This window comes from Lolium perenne, chromosome 6 (genome assembly GCF_019359855.2).
Source record: "Lolium perenne isolate Kyuss_39 chromosome 6, Kyuss_2.0, whole genome shotgun sequence".
Classification (NCBI taxonomy): domain Eukaryota; kingdom Viridiplantae; phylum Streptophyta; class Magnoliopsida; order Poales; family Poaceae; genus Lolium; species Lolium perenne.
In genome coordinates this window covers 2,494,527-2,508,033 of record NC_067249.2, presented here as the reverse complement: position 1 = coordinate 2,508,033, position 13,507 = coordinate 2,494,527, and positions in this window count along the sequence as shown.

Below are 13,507 nucleotides of genomic sequence, written 5' to 3'. Positions count from 1 at the left end.
TATCTATGGCAGCCTAGTCGCGGTGGATACGGTGGAGACAAACTAGTAGTAATACGCGGCAAAAGAAGGTTATCCTCGGAACCGTCGATCGGCTTCCTATGCTGTCCACTGATCGAGCATCAGTCTACCAGACCACATCAAGGTCTCACTTCGCGCCGAAGTTAGAATGCCGGTGGCTCCGCCCTCCTGGATCATGCTGCCGCTTCATGCCCCGTGTGAGCCATCTCCCAGCAAGCCCGCGGGTGCACATCCTACTCTCCCACAGGGGCACAAAATCCCTGCCCAGACAAAGCAAGTAGCAATGTAAGTTGCTTGTGCAAAACAGTAGTATTCATTAAATTGAAACAGGACTGCCCAAACAATGCAGCAACACTCACAGTATTTGATCGAAAATTTGGTGAATATTGCAATAGTCTGGAACAAAAATAATATTGTTAAACTGTAGCTTTTAAGGAAAATAAAACAATCATAAAGCAAGGTTCCTACCTTGTGACGATGGGTGAAGTTTGAATTGTGGCAATTTAAACTCGGTATAATCTCTCTCTCCTATACTTAATTTCTTCTCGTGTTGGAGTACCTAAAATCTGAGGAGAATGATGTAAATAGGATTAACATCGTTGGAAGAAATACCGCAAGTTTACCTTCCCGATTTGAACAAGCTCAGGGAATATAGGCTATTAGAAAAGAGGCAGACATAGTTTTTTTTTTTTAAAGCTTTCACCCGGTGACAAGGGATTAACTTGTCAATGCCTACGGATTGTAGACTAGGGTTTTAGCGGAAGTAGAGGGCAAGTAGATCTCGAAGGTTTCAGCCGAAAAGTACTCGACGATGTGAAAACTAGGGTTGCGTGAGACAATGAATCGATCCTCTCTTTGTCCCTCGACTCCCCCTTATATAGGAGGTGGAGCCGAGGGATTCACAATATACAGTTTACAGAGTCCGGGAAGGTTTCTAACTCATCCCGTAAGATTACAAGTATATTTTTCGTAATACAACTCTAGCTTTCCTTAATACTAACTTGGGCTTCCGAATCTTCATATTCATCGAGTCGTGGGCCTTCAGTAAACCCCGGGTACCATCTTCGGCAGGCCCATTGGGGATGCCTATGTCAGTAGCCCCCGAGATTTTGCTTGAATCGAAGAATCAAGGAAAATCTCCAACTTTATAGTCATTCAATAACTGTCAAATTTATCACATATCTTTGGATATGCAATTATATGTTGTACAGGGATAATGGTAGTTGGGGCTAGTTCATCTGACGGATCAGGTACTAGTTAACTGCTCTAGTGGCAATCCGCAAAAACCTACTTCAAGATCACGTCCCTGGACATGATCTCGGGATACTGGTGTAAACTTCGACAGGTGCCGCTTAAGGTCTTACCATTCTGTCGAGTCCCAGTCATGTTTTATCGGGTACCTAACACGTCCGTTAGGATTTTTCTTCGTATCTGTTGATACGGAAAAAAGTAGCAAACCGACGTCAGAGACGGTGCCACGCCGCTCAGAACGGATCTGGGGTCTTACCTTCGCAGAGTTTTGCGGCATTCAGAGATTATTCGCAACTTTGGCGCTCTGAGAATATATTGTCGAGTGCTTTTTCGGCTGTTGAAATAGCACATTTTATTGAGTCAACGGATGACTTATATTGTCCTCCCGATGGGAGTATGTTTCGAGTTATTTATATAACTCGAAATATGCTCACTTCTTCTTTCTCTCTATATTTTTATAATTTCATCGGGCACGCGAACAGCGTTCCCGATGGGAGTAGCCCCCGAGGCTACAGCCAAGGACTAGTGCTTGGTTGTAGGCTCAACATCTTATGCCGCTATATTGTCAATCTCTCTCGAGCTTTTTATGTCTATCAGGTGCGCGACCAGCGCTCCCGATGGGAGTAGCCCCCGAGGCTATGAACAAATGCTTGCGTTTGATCATTGGCTCTCGCCATTTCTATTTTGTCATACTCGAACTTTTCTTTTTTCCAAAGTAGCCCCCGAGCATTTGGGCAAAAACTTGTATTTGATCAAAGGCTCGAAATAATTGATAATTTTTTCCTGCCGCCAATTTCTTTTAGTCTTCACAGCCGAGGTTTTCTCTTGACAAGGTGACATCATTACTGACGATAGCCACGATCACTGTATCGGGAAGACGCGAGCACTGCTCTCTCTCTGTCTTGCGGGCCCAAAACCCTCATCAATTTGACACGTCGTGCAAGTGGGGGACACACGTCCTCCGCTTTTTCTGGCGCACGCACTGTAACGCCTGTTCCGTTCCTTCACAGTCAAAATACACTTTTACCCCTTAGCCATGTGTACAGCATCCATCTCAAAATTATTCCATCCAATGGTGCGTCGATTCGCCAATTCCCTATATAAGGTCGTCTTCTTCCTCCGTTCACCTTTTCGCTTGCGCCGCAACTCTGCTCTTTTCTCCAAAAATCCCCCATTGCACCCAACACTTTCTGAGCTCAGCCGCACTCGCACTCACGCCTACGCCATTGTTGATGCCACTACGCGCACGGCTCACCAGGCACAGCACTCCTGAGTCAAAGATGGCGGCGGAAGATCTAGAGTGGGAGAGATCCAAGATTTTGAATCAAGACCTCAACCTGATGAAGAAGCTCGGGTTAATGAAGAAGAAGGACGCCCTGCGCTTCCCCAGTGAGGAAAGCTATCCATCGCCTCCTATCGAGTATCGGGTCAGTTTTGTTGACCATCTTATCCGCGGCCTCTCTACCCCCATTCACGATTTCCTCCGCGGTCTTCTTTTTGTTTATGGGGTGCAGCTGCATCAGCTGACCCCCAACTCCATCCTCCACGTCGCAATTTTTATTACCCTTTGTGAATGCTTCCTCGGAGTCCAGCCAAACTGGGCTCTGTGGAAGCGCATCTTCTACCTCCGCCGCAATGGCTCCCACAATATCGCCTACAACATAGGCGGTGTTGTTATTTGCGTTCGCCCTGACGTCGAGTATTTTGACGTCAAATTCCCCGACTCCGTCCAAGGGTGGCGCAAAAGATGGCTTTATGTGCACGAAGAAAGCGCTAACTCGGTGGAGTACAACATAGCTCCTTTTGATGGGAGCGCCAAGATTCTTCGCCGCCGTTCCTGGGACGCTGAAGCTACCGAAGAAGAGAAAACAGCGACAGAGGCGCTAATGTCTCGTATTCATGAGCTTCAGAATACCCGCGGCAAGGAACTGTCGGGTATCCAAATCACAGCTTACTTCCTTAGGATTAGGGTGCAGCCTCTGCAGGCTCGCAAAAATCCCCTTTGGATGTATGCTGGCGAAAAGGATGCCAACAGGCTCTCCACGGACCTTTCTGTAAAGGACTTGGAGAAGCTTATCCGAAGAATTTCATCGCTCAGCAAGAAAGATCCTATTCCATCTTCTTGCCGCGTGGAGCCATATAGTGGCGCCAACCCTCTTCCCAAGGTATTTTCTTCTCGAATGTTTTACTATTTGTCGACTACTATTTTGATGACATCCCCTGCGTAACTTCTTGTCGATATTCCTTGTATTTGTAGAATCATCCAGTTCTAGCTTCTCTTCGTCCTCTTCCTGAAGATGGAGAAGTCGAAGAACAGGCTGTTGTCACTGACGACAACCAGGGTACTTCTCGCCCTGAGAGTGAAGTCGCGGGTTCTCAGAAATCCACGGCTTCTTCTGAAAGAGAAGATTCTGAGGCTACCGCATCGACACACTCCCTCCCCTCCGCTGTTTCTCCAAGGAACAAGAGAAAAAGGGACGAAGTTGCCGATTCTGGCACCTCCAAAGCCGGCGCACCTCCTGCCGAGGAAGTTGTTCCTTCTGAGGGAAGGACAACTTTCAATCCTAACGAGGATGCCCTTGTCAGCTCGTAAGTTCTTGCTGCTCTTTGTTGCTTGCTCTCGATATTTTGTCTATGTTGTTTCTTACTTTGTCGCCTTTTTATTGTAGTGGTGACGAGGATGAAAATCCACCTATTGACGCGACTGCTCGAACGAGTACGTCGCATACTTTAGTTGTCTCCGAAGCTCAGCCTGATGGAGAGGAAACTTCGCCTCCTCAGCAGGACATTGAGCATCCAACTCCAATTGCAAGCCCCCGTGCCCCTTCACCCAAGAGGGCTAGGGTCGAACCGGCCAAGGAGCCTACCTTGCCAATTGGTATTTCCACAACTCCTTCACTGAATGATGTAAGTTCTTCACTTCTGTTGACTCACCTCTTTTTTTTGTGTTCCGAAGATTTCAATACTGTTGACTCCCCTCTTTTTTTGCTTCTTTTGCTTGTTACTGTCGAACTTTTCAATTCCTATATTGATTTTTCTTTCTCTACTTTTCTTTTGCAGCCTTTGATGAAGGAGTTTATTCGTCTCGGTACCCAATTCGTCGGGTATCGTGACCATGCTAAAGAGCTTGAAGGTACTTTACTTTTTTTTTTACTGCTTCTCCTGCTAAATAAATTCTCCTTCATTTTTTGCCATGACACTTGTTTATTGTCAATTGTTTTGCCAGCCAATCTTGCGGAAGCTAACAAACGTGCTGATGCTCTTGCTCTTAAATATGAGCAAAGCAAAAAAGCTCGCGAGAAAGCTGAATCAGATGGTGCCGCTGTCAAAGATCTTCGAAAAAGACTTCATGACGTGGAAAATTCCTTAAGCGAACACATTACTCAGCAATCTGCTCGTGAAGAGGAAATCGTCACTCGCTTGGAGTCGCAGAGTCGACGTTTTTTCAGTAAGTACTTGGATCAATATGATTTCCTCGGGTAACCATATGATTCCTTTGCTTGTTTTCTGACGAACTATATTTTTGCCTTATTAGGGAGAACGCAGCAAGATTATGATCTAGAGAATCCTGAAGGTGATCGCCTCCTCGACGCGCTCTCCCTTCTTGAGATTCATGGAGATGAAGCACGCCAAGGTCTTACTGATGCTAGAACAATTCTGTCTCGGCTTTTTCCCTTCTACTTCGTGAAGAAAGAAGAACCCGAGACTTTTTCTGCTCTTGCCCAGTGCTTCAAATCCAAAGAAGATCTTGGACCCAGTCTTCGACAAGAAGGCCTGAAGATTGGTGTTGAAGGCACCATAGCTTTGGTTGCTAACAGCCAACAGGATGTCGACTGGGCCAAAGTTGGCGATGTAAAGGATATGGAGACGAAGAAATGGCAATCTTTGATTAAGGCTGCCAAGCCAAACTCGAAGAAAATCCTTGCTTTCCTTGGATTCAAGCCAACTCCAGCTCCTAGTTCATCGAAGCCGGAGGTCAAGTAGACCACTGTCTCTTTTGTTTTGCTTCTCTTTTGATGCTGTCGCCAAAGTAGCTTTGGCGACAACTACCCCAGTAGTTCAATAGGAACCTTTTGTAATAACCATGTAAATATCTGACCTTATTAATGAAAAAGCTATGTTGCCGAGGTATTGATATCGAATTATTTTCTCTCCAGTTAATTTTTGACAACTATACCACTGGGCCTCATTCCTCGGCTGCCTTGCCTGCTGCGTCTTGCTATAAAAGGTCCTCCGCTGTCGAGTATATTGGAGGTTTGTCGAGTGCTACACAAAATGAGGACTTGGACGAACTCCGTCAAGAACTGCAGTCGAAGAAAAAACAAATTCTCGTGATCATGGAACAGTCTTGAAGATCATCTGAGAATGAAAAACGAGCTGTTCAACAAGCTCAAGAAGCCATAGCGTTGAAGGAAACTGCGGTTGTTGAGGCTGCCGAAGCTATGCGCCGAGAGAATCATATGCTTGAGCTGATGAATGATGCTAGCTTGGATATGACGGGTATGCTCCGCAAAACTTGGTCATATGTTGGTTTAACCTTACTATTTTTTACTCCTTGATGATGTTTCCACTGAAACAGGTTCTTTCTTGGATACTGCTGCCGAAGATCAGCGTGTTGAAGCCCGAACCAATGTGCTTGTCAGGCTTGCTCGTGAGCACGGTGCCAATTTTTGGGTCACTCCTGAGCGTACTCGCCAAATAGTCAGATTTCAAGATCGCGCGAGTCAGGTCCGTGATTTTCTCGACTTCTGCACGAAAACTTTGTCTTTAGTCTACAGTACCATGTTTCCTCGCAACGAAATCCCAGACACCCTTCCTGCTTTGATGGAGAAATTTCGAGATGCTCCTCGTATTCATCAATTTGTGCGGGCTCAGCTAGCAGCTGGGGCAAGATTCGCCATGATTATGATACAAATCTGCTACCCGAAGTTAGATCTGACTCAAATTGTCGCCAAGTGTCTGGCCAAGCAAGCGAAGCGGAAAAGGAACGTTGACAAGATTGACGACATTGTGCGCCCTGTAGCAGAAAAGATGATGGACGAACTGCTTCGGATGGACGCAGAATTCTTCGTGAAGGGTAGATATGCTGAACATAGGAGTGGTGTTGCAGATAATGAGGGAATCAACATAGACGCTATATTAAATGCTGATTGAAGAATTTCTTTGTTGTTTTTTTTTCTCTGTCGAAGAACACCTGTATATTGTAAATAACATATATGTTGTCAAATATCTCGAACTATTTTTGTTTCAACGAGCCCCCGAGCTTTTTATTGGTTCTTCCTGTGTCTCTATATTGTTTTGCGAGGTGTGTTGCACCAAAGCGAAATTTATTGTTTTGCAAATTCTATTTTGTCGGTAGTTCATATATAGTAGCTGCTGGGTGCAAGCCCCCGAGCACGTCGATAAAGAAGATGCATATCACCAATATCTTTTCTATATTGCAGCACCGCGAGCCCGCCTCATTAAAAACCTTTCCAGCCCCACTCGGTGCCCTGAAAAGGAAAAGAGTGCGTCTGAAAGCTCGCGGGCGTTTCAGTACATTGTATTTTTACAAAGGAGGACTATATTTCGACTCTAAGCGTAGAACCGCCTGAGTTGCGCCATGTTCCAGGGATTTGGCTCTGCAACCCATGTCTTCTTGTCCTTTATCCTGTATGCTCCTCCTTCGATTACTTCTGTGATGATATAAAGGCCAAGCCATGGCGACCCGAGTTTTTCATGACTTTTTTGAGTGAGCCGAAGAACTAAGTCACCGACCTGAAAAGATCTCGGGCGCAAACGTCGACTGTGGTAGTTTTTCAGGTCTTGCTGGTATTTAGTGACTCGTGATAATACTTCGTCTCGAGCTTCATCTAGTGCGTCGACATCATCCTCCAATGCTTTTCTTGAGGCCTCTTCGTCGTACTCTATAACTCTTGGAGAATCATGCTCTATTTCTATCGGCAATACTGCTTCAGCTCCATGGACAAAAAAAAACGAGGTTTCCTGTGTCACCGTATTTGGTGTTGTTCGAATACTCCATAACACACTGGGCAACTCTTCAGGCCAGGTATGTCGAGCTTTTTCCAATGGTGCTAGCAAACGCTTCTTGATGCCATTGCAGATAATTCCATTGGCTTTTTCGACTTGACCATTGGTTTGCGGGTGCGCAACTGATGCAAAGTGTAGTTTGATACCTACCTCTGCACAATATGCCTTGAATTCCTTCGATGTGAAGTTACTACCATTGTCTGTGACGATGCTATGGGGTACTCCAAACCGAAAAACGATACTTTTCACGAACTTGATTGCCGATGCTCCGTCTGGTGAATTTATCGGCTTTGCTTCTATCCACTTAGTGAATTTGTCGACAGCGACGAGCATATACTCGTATCCTCCTGGCGAAGCCTTGTGTAATTTTCCCACCATATCGAGACCCCACTGAGCAAAGGGCCAAGACAGCGGTATTGGCATCAACTCTGCTGCCGGAGAATGAGGTTTTGCGGCAAATCTCTGACACGCGTCGCAAGTACGAACTATCTCTTTCGCGTCCTCTATTGCTGTCAACCAATAAAATCCTGCTCTGAAAACCTTGGCTGCTATAGCTCGACTGCTTGCATGATGACCGCATATTCCTTCGTGTACATCCTTCAAAATTATCCTTCCTTCTTCGGGTGTGACGCACCTTTGTAATACTCCCGAAATAGTTCGCTTGTATAACTCCCCTTTGACCACAGTAAAGGCTTTAGAACGCCTAATAACTCGCCTTGCTTCAACTGGATCATCGGGTATTTGTTTTCTTAGGATGTATGATATGTATGCTTGCATCCATGGAATTTGTACCATCATTACCAGGTCCTGTTCCTCTTCTTCTTCCAGTGCCGCTTTTATAGCCCCCGAGGGTTTCTCCTCCTTCTCCTTCTTCTTTGGTTTCTTCGACTTTGTAGATCTCTCGGCTATCTCTTCCCAGAATACGCCTGGTGGAATCGCGAGACACTGCGACCCAATATTTGCCAGAACGTCGGCTTCATCATTGCTTAGCCTGCTGATGTGATTTACCTCGCACCCATTAAATAGCTTCTCCAGCTCATTGTAAACTTCCTTGTATGCTATCATGCTATCGTTGACTGCATCACATTGATTCATGACTTGCTGAGCCACCAACTGTGAGTCGCCAAAGATTTTTAATCGAGTTGCACCACAGGCCTTCGCCATCTTCATCTCGTGTATGAGGGCTTCGTACTCTGCCTCATTATTAGATGCGTTTGGAAACGTCATTCGTAAGACATACTTTAATTTGTCGCCTTCAGGTGATATTAGTATCACGCCTGCTCTAGCTCCCTCTAATCTCTTAGACCCGTCGAAATTCATAGTCCAGGTTCTCGATAAATCCCGGGGTCCCGTATTTTGTAACTCCATCCACTCTGCGATGAAGTCTGGTAGAATTTGCGACTTTATTGCTTTTCTTTTTTCGTACATGATGTCCCGAGGGAAAAGCTCTATTCCCCAAAGGGAGACACGACCCGTAGCTTCTGGATTGTTTAGTATATTGGATAAAGGCGCCTCATTGACCACTATTATCGGGTGTACCGAAAAATAGTGCCGCAATTTTCTTGCGGTTGTAAACACTCCATATGCTAGCTTTTGGTACTGCGGATACCGGTGTTTTGAGGGAGATAAAACTTCACTGATGAAGTATACTGGCCTCTGTACTCCATGGAGTTTTCCTTCTTCCTCTCTTTCAACTACAAGTACTGTGCTGACCACCTGAGGCGTGGCTGCAATGTATAACAAGAGGGGTTCCTTCTCCTTGGGCACCACCAAGATTGGTGGTGTCGAAATTATGCGTTTGAGATCCTCGAAAGCTCTGTCGGCCTCTTCGTTCCACTGGAATTTCTCTCCTTGCTTGATTAGAGCATAGAACGGTAACGCCTTTTCTCCTAGTCTGGCGACGAATCTGCTTAAAGCTGCGACTCGCCCAGTCAGCTGTTGTACTTCTTTTAACTTTGTTGGCTTCCTCATTGTTACGATAGCTTGAATTTTCTCTGGATTGGCCTCAATCCCTCTTGCTGAGACTAAGAACCCGAGGAGTTCTCCCGCGGGGACGCCGAAAGAACACTTCATCGGGTTTAGCTTGAGGTAAAACTTATCAAGATTGTCGAAGGTTTCTTTTAAATCCTCGATCAATGTTGACCCCTTTTTGATGTTATAACGATGTCGTCAATGTATACTTGTATGTTTTTTCCGATCTGTGTTGCCAAGCACTTTTGCATAATCCGCTGATATGTTGCTCCCGCGTTTTTCAGACCAAAAGGCATTGTTTTGTAGCAAAACACGCCATAAAGGTGTAATGAACGCTGTCTTGACCTCATCCTCTTCTTTTAATCTAATCTGGTTATAACCAGAATATGCGTCCAGGAAGGAAAGACGTTCACATCCTGCCGTGGAGTCGATGATTTGATCAATCCTTGGGAGGGGAAAGTGATCCTTTGGACAATGTTTATTGAGACACGTAAAGTCGACACACATGCGAAGGACTTTCGTGTTTTTCTTCGGGACCAGCACTGGGTTAGCTACCCACATGGCCTCTGTGTGTAGTTCTTTGATAAAACCAGCTTCTTGATGCGTGTGGTTGGCACGTCCGTTGGGAACCCCAAGAGGAAGGTGTGATGCGCACAGCGGCAAGTTTCCCTCAGTAAGAAACCAAGGTTTAATCGGACCAGTAGGAGTCAAGAAGCACGTTGAAGGTCGATGGCGGCGGGATGTAGTGCGGCGCAACACCAGGGATTCCGGCGCCAACGTGGAACCTGCACAACACAACCAAAGTACTTTGCCCCAACGAAACAGTAAGGTTGTCAATCTCACCGGCTTGCTGTAACAAAGGATTAACCGTATTGTGTGGAAGATAATTGTTTGCAGAAAACAGTAGAACAAGTATTGCAGTAGATTGTATTTCAGTAAAGAGAATTGGACCGGGGTCCACAGTTCACTAGAGGTGTCTCTCCCATAAGACGAACAGCATGTTGGGTGAACAAATTACAGTTGGGCAATTGAAAAATAAAGAGAGCATGACCATGCACATACATATCATGATGAGTATAGTGAGATTTAATTGGGCATTACGACAAAGTACATAGACCGCCATCCAGCATGCATCTATGCCTAAAAAGTCCACCTTCAGGTTATCATCCGAACCCCCTCCAGTATTAAGTTGCTAACAACAGACAATTGCATTAAGTATTGCGCGTAATGTAACTAGTGACTACATCCTTGAACATAGCACTAATGTTTTATCCCTAGTGGCACCAGCACATCCATAACCTTAGAGGTTCTTGTCACCCTCCGCATTCACGGAGACATGAACCCACTATCGAGCATAAATACTCCCTCTTGGAGTTACTAGCATCAACTTGGCCAGAGCATCTACTAATAACGGAGAGCATGCAAGATCATAAACAACACATAGATATAACTTTGATAATCAACATAACAAGTATTCTCTATTCATCGGATCCCAACAAACGCAACATATAGAATTACAGATAGATGATCTTGATCATGTTAGGCAGCTCACAAGATCCGACAATGATAGCACAATGGGGAGAAGACAACCATCTAGCTACTGCTATGGACCCATAGTCCAGGGGTAGACTACTCACACATCACACCGGAGGCGACCATGGCGGCGTAGAGTCCTCCGGGAGATGATTCCCCTCTCGGCAGGGTGCCGGAGGCGATCTCTGGATCCCCCGAGATGGGATCGGCGGCGGCGGTGTCTCTCGGAAGGTTTTCCGTATCGTGGCTCTCGGTGCGGGGGTTTCATCACGGAGGCTATTTGTAGGCGGAAGGGCAGGTCAAGAGGCGGCACGGGGCCCCACACCATAGGGCCGCGCGGCCAAGGGGGCCGCGCCGCCCTAGGGTGTGGCCCCCTCGTCGCCCCTCTTCGTCTATCCTTCGGACTTCTGGAAGCTTCGTGGAAAAATAGGCCCCTGGGCTTTGATTTCGTCCAATTCCGAGAATATTTCCTTACTAGGATTTCTGAAACCAAAAACAGCAGAAAACAAAGAATCGGCACTTCGGCATCTTGTTAATAGGTTAGTTCCAGAAAATGCACGAATATGGCATAAAGTGTGCATAAAACATGTAGATAACATCAATAATGTGGCATGGAACATAAGAAATTATCGATACGTCGGAGACGTATCAGCATCCCCAAGCTTAGTTCTGCTCGTCCCGAGCAGGTAAAACGATAACACAGATAATTTCTGGAGTGACATGCCATCATAATCTTGATCATACTATTTGTAAAGCATATGTAGTGAATGCAGCGATCAAAACAATGTATATGACATGAGTAAACAAGTGAATCATATAGCAAAGACTTTTCATGAATAGCACTTCAAGACAAGCATCAATAAGTCTTGCATAAGAGTTAACTCATAAAGCAATAATTCAAAGTAAAGACACTGAAGCAACACAAAAGAAGATTAAGTTTCAGCGGTTGCTTTCAACTTGTAACATGTATATCTCATGGATATTGTCAACATAGAGTAATATAATAAGTGCAATAAGCAAGTATGTAGGAATCAATGCACAGTTCACACAAGTGTTTGCTTCTTGAGGTGGAGAGAAATAGGTGAACTGACTCAACATTGAAAGTAAAAGAGTGGTCCTCCATAGAGGAAAAGCATCGATTGCTATATTTGTGCTAGAGCTTTGATTTTGAAAACATGAAACAATTTTGTCAACGGTAGTAATAAAGCATATGCATCATGTAAATTATATCTTATAAGTTGCAAGCCTCATGCATAGTGTACCAATAGTGCCCACACCTTGTCCTAATTAGCTTGGACTACCTGGATTATCACCGCAATACATATGCTTTAACCAAGTATCACAAAGGGGTACCTCTATGCCGCCTGTACAAAGGTCTAAGGAGAAAGCTCGCATTTGGATTTCTCGCTTTTGATTATTCTCAACTTAGACATCCATACCGGGACAACATAGACAACAGATAATGGACTCCTCTTTTAATGCTTTAAGCATTCAACAACAATTAATTCTTTTCTCATTAGAGATTTGAGGATGTTTGTCCAAAACTAAAACTTCCACCATGGATCATGGCTTTAGTTAGCGGCCCAATGTTCTTCTCTAACAATATGCATGCTCAAACCATTCAACTCAGTGTAGATCGCCCTTACTTCAGACAAGACGAACATGCATAGCAACTCACATGAAATTCAACAATGAAAAGTTGATGGCGTCCCCAAAACATGGTTATCGCACAACAAGCAACTTAATAAGAGATAAAGTGCATAATTACATATTCAATACCACAATAGTTTTTAAGCTATTTGTCCCATGAGCTATATATTGCAAAGGTGAATGATGGAATTTTAAAGGTAGCACTCAAGCAATTTACTTTGGAATGGCGGAAAATACCATGTAGTAGGTAGGTATGGTGGACACAAATGGCATAGTGGTTGGCTCAAGTATTTTGGATGCATGAGAAGTATTCCTCTCGATACAAGGTTTAGGCTAGCAAGGCTTATTTGAAACAAACACAAGGATGAACCGGTGCAGCAAAACTCACATAAAAGACATATTGAAAACATTATAAGACTCTACACCGTCTTCCTTGTTGTTCAAACTCAATACTAGAAATTATCTAGACCTTAGAGAAACCAAATATGCAAACCAAATTTTAGCATGCTCTATGTATTTCTTCATTAATGGGTGCAAAGCATATGATGCAAGAGCTTAAACATGAGCACAACAATTGCCAAGTATCACATTACCCAAGACATTTATAGCAATTACTACATGTATCATTTTCCAATTCCAACCATATAACAATTTAACGAAGGAGAAACTTCGCCATGAATACTATGAGTAGAAACCAAGGACATACTTGTCCATATGCTACAGCGGAGCGTGTCTCTCTCCCATAAAGTGAATGCTAGGATCCATTTTATTCAAACAAAACAAAAAACAAAAACAAACCGACGCTCCAAGAAAAAGCACATAAGATGTGATGGAATAAAAATATAGTTTCAGGGGAGGAACCTGATAATGTTGTCGATGAAGAAGGGGATGCCTTGGGCATCCCCAAGCTTAGACGCTTGAGTCTTCTTGATATATGCAGGGGTGAACCACCGGGGCATCCCCAAGCTTAGAGCTTTCACTCTCCTTGATCATGTTGCATCATACTCCTCTCTTGATCCTTGAAAACTTCCTCCACACCAAACTCGAAACAACT